Source organism: Alligator sinensis, unplaced genomic scaffold, assembly GCF_000455745.1.
Source record: "Alligator sinensis unplaced genomic scaffold, ASM45574v1 scaffold605_1, whole genome shotgun sequence".
Lineage (NCBI taxonomy): Eukaryota > Metazoa > Chordata > Crocodylia > Alligatoridae > Alligator > Alligator sinensis.
This window is the reverse complement of record NW_005842287.1, coordinates 608,012-612,496: the sequence shown is the minus strand read 5'-3', so window position 1 is coordinate 612,496 and position 4,485 is coordinate 608,012.

The following is a 4,485-nucleotide window of genomic DNA, read 5'->3' as shown; positions in this document are numbered from 1 at the left end:
CTGCAGATCTTTGAGCTCTCTGGCCTTGTTTATACTCACCTCTCCTGGGCTCCAGCCTCAGTCCCAGAAATTGGGTCCCCCCAGCTCAGACCTGCAACCTTTCCCTTACTTGGTGCCTAGGCCTGCCATCTTCAAACTCTGCCCCTACTGGGATACAGGTCTCCGGCCCTGCCTACTCAGCCCATCCTAGAATCAAGCTCTCTCCTTTTGGGCATTTGTACACATACATTTTTGTGCAGGAACATGCCAGAGATCCAGTGCATCAGAACAGATTCATTTAATCGAGTCTACTCCACACACGAGCTGATGTACACTGTGCAGTGTCACATGCAGTTGTATAAGTGGTGAAATACACATCAGTGCACAGAAAATGGCAGCAGTGTGCTTTTGAATTAAAGCACTTCTGATATATTTTTTAAAAATGTACCACCACCATTTTCTCAGTGCTGACGTGCATTTTCTGCTTATACAATAGCATGTGCTGCAGTGCCGGGTGCTTTTCAAAGCTCCCAAAACTGTATTGCATGCATGTGTACAAATGCCCTTTGAGCCCCCAGGAACTCTATTATGTGTCCCCATGCCTCTTTTTTCCCAGGCCTGTTGGGACCTTCTCCTCCCCTTAGTCCCTTCCTCAAACCTGCAGAGTTGCTTACCCCAGCTCAGATTTTAACCAGGAACCCTGCTGCAGCCCTACTGCCCAAGAGCTCCTCTCTCTATGGCTCTCAGGGATAGACTACATGACCAGCTCAGGCCCTGGGGTTATATCCTGCTTGCCTGGCCCTTGTCTGGTCAGGTGACTCTCTAATTGGCCCCTGTCACACATGGCTGCTTCCCATGCCATCTGCCTTCTTTTAAAGTAGCTGGAGCACCAAGCCTCTTGCTACAGTGCCTCATCTACCTCTTCTACATGACTTGGTAGAAACCCCCAACATCTTACTAATGTTATGTGTCTCACCCTTTATCTTCAACCAGATACATTCTGATCTTCTATCTTCTTCTTCCTGAACCAGTAAATAAGTGCATGTATTTCTGACATACAAAGCAATGTTCTTCACCTTTTTTCCCAGCTCTCTTCTTCCAAAATAGAGAGCAGAACTCAATGTTGAAGTTCCAGTCATAAGAACTGTCCCACCAATTCTCTGTGATACCATTCTTGAGGTTGAAAAGGTATTGATGATGGTTATCAAAGCCTAATGTGAAGAAAGGGTTTAGCTTTCTTACCAAGTGGAGTAGGTGAAAGGCACTCTTAGTAGCCACTGTCACCAACCGAAGATCCATATACAGGAGGTAACAGGCTGGGGAGTCAGTGCCAATGATGGCATTGAATTCCATATACATATACAAGAATAACTGGCTGGGGAGTCAGTGCCAATGATGGTTTCTTGAGCTGGGGTCAGATAGTTGCACACTTAAGAACATATGGTATGCTCCTTCCCAAAGAGAGGGCTGACCACCTCCTACCAGCAATGGTAACATCACCCCGACTGGCTTTTACAAGCCAAGATAAAGAAGGGCCCAGTAGACGTGATATATGGTACTAAGCGAGACCACTAAAACATTAGGATCTACTTAGGTCCCACCTTGGCCTGAAATGTCCTCTAGGCACCTAAACTTGGGCAACTATGCTTCCTCACAAGTCATCCAGAATAACCACTTAGACATCTGTTTCCACTTAAATTCTGTTATGTGGCAATTGATTGTTAAATTAGTCAGTGCCCTTTTTCATTTTATCAGCCATCATGAGTCACCTTGAAAGTAGGATTCTGATGTGCTATCTCTGATATTTAATTTTTAGGTACCCTACAGTATCTTCTCCATACTGTTGTGCTGATTTCAAAGCTATGGTGGCTTGAGGTCAGATTTCTGCCAATACAGGAGATTGACTGCCAGGAAAATGACTCATCTTCAGGAGGAGCAGTGACTAATCATACCAATGACACTTAAGGAAGTGTTCACATCTGGCAGGTTTTAACTGACTTGCATTAATGACCAGGTATTTATTTACAGCTGGGCATACTACCAGATTCTATAGTATGGTTCTTTATCACAATAAAGCTCAAACTCATTGTTGTGGAGAAGAAAGAGTACTCTAATTTCTGTAGCACATTGTCTTCACCACACTGGGAACATATCCCTATTTTTATAGAAGCACAATGAGTTTATTGCCCTCTACATTTCTTTTCTTATCTTACATACATGTTGCATCTACCATTTCACTAGTTCTGTGTCTATCTAGTATGTCCCAGTTTACACTGAAATATTTCCCAGTCTGCAAGGGATGATAGCAGTTGCTAGCAATTCAGGAGAAAGCCAACCACTTTCCATTTCTTGGTACCCTTCCAAGATTGTTTTTATCTTGGAAAACAATCTTACCTTTATTTTTCTCTTGGTACTGATCCAAAGCCCATTTAAATCAAAGGAAAAATAATCCGTTCATTTTAACAGTCATATAGTGCAGATCACCATCATATCTAAGTACTTTATAAGATTATCAAGTGAACATAGTAAGAGTAAGATTCTACCCTGTGCTTTAGGCACATAAGTGGACATAAACACATAGGTGTGATATCAATCCATCGTGCTTGCATCCTTGAAACTTGATAATACAAAAGGTAGGTGAGACTTGCTCCTCCTCTGCTTTTTTGTGACTCAGTTTTAAGTGTAAGATAACATACCATCGTATGTTACAGGCATTAATAGATTTATGGTAACTTAAACAGGGTAGACTAGAATTACTTTCAGCTATTTAAATCCACTTAGATGCCTCATAGATGGAATAAGATCTGTCCCTATGCTCTTTTCCCCTCTTCCCTCCAAGCAGCAAAGTGGACTTTGATTATATCTCAGTGTAAAATTCAAATGCTGCCTCTGTAGGAATTCTGATTCAAAGTGGGATGTTTGATGTGCTGCTTTACATGTCAGCACACAGAAGACACTTTTATCTCTCAAATGCTTCACAGCAGTGCTGCAAGATGAACTCTGGGAAGAAAACAGAAGGGCAAAAGCATGTCACTATATATGCTGAGTTCTTTTCTGTTTGCCGTGTTATAAAAAAATAGTTCACATGTTCCTTTGGATGGGTTACTGAAATTTATACAGACACACCCTGTGTGATACTTTGCATTGGTAATGTCTAAATAAAATGTTATATCACTAAGCTGAAGGTCATTGAACTGGCTGAGGAACATGACACATATCTTTTAATCAAAGAAAGGCAGGCCAAATTAAAGAGAGTTTTGTAGCCAACATCTAAGCTAAAATCTTGTCCTATGAAAGGGAAGATAAATGTATTTGTCTTGGGAACGTATTCTCTGAATATCAATTTTCTTATTTATTATTTCCTATAAAGGTCTGTAGGGACACCTTGTGGATTTGAATCTGTTTTGTCTAAGCTGTTTGCCAGTGGGGTGTACTACAGAGCGGTCCTGCCAATAATCTTGCAGTGAAAGACTTGAGTTTCTTATAAAGAAATTCTCTAAGGGAAATTAAGGACACACAGTTGGCTTTCTGTCATATACCTTCATAAACCAAAGCCACACATCAAATGTTGAAAGGTTGGAAAAAAGGAAGCTGGAATCCAAATGTAGAGTTTTGATATAGGGAATGGCAAGACTATTGTTCTACGTTAACAATATGGAGCCAAATACATCCTTGAAGTGTGCTTACTGAAGTTGATAGATTTACACTGTGTGATGAATGAGATGAATTTGACCTGTAACTCAGGCTTGTCAAGAAACATCAGAAAACTGAGAGACTGAAGAGCTTAATAGAGTCTTCATTTCCCCATGGATAACTAGCACATAGAAAATACTTCTGTTTATTGTGCCATTCATTGGTGTGGTTGATTGATGGTTTTCACATGCTAATCTCTCTCTCTTTCTCTCACTCTCCCCACCTTTCTTTCTCTCTCATGACCCGAAAGGTAAAAAGCAGGAGGAGTAGTGGAAAAAAGCTCCTGTAAATCATACAAAATATATGACAGAATTGGTTACATTGAGATTAAAATCTGGAATCAGCAGGTAGCCACATGAAATGCCAAAGACTGGTGACACAAAGAATAATAATAGATACAATTTGTGTGTGTATAATACTATGTAAAATATCATTTATAAACATAAAATTATGTTTACAATTTTAAATCAAACAGTAAGTTGCTACAGATTTAAAATTGGGAAAACAAGCACTGAAAAGATAGGAAATACCGTGTTTCACAGACTGTTAAGTCTGGAAAAGACTTTGAAAGTCATCTAGTCCAACTCAGTGCACAGATGTAAGATATATACTCCTAAATCATCCCAGGAATATTTCCATCCAGCGTCTTCTTGAAAACCTTTAATAAGGGACATTCCACAACTTTTCTAGCTAGTTTGTTCCATTTCATATTATTCTGAGAGTTAGAAAGATTATACTGGATTTAATCTAAATCTGCTTTGATACTGTTTAAAACCATTATCTCATGCCTTACCCTCTGTAACAAGGGAAAAC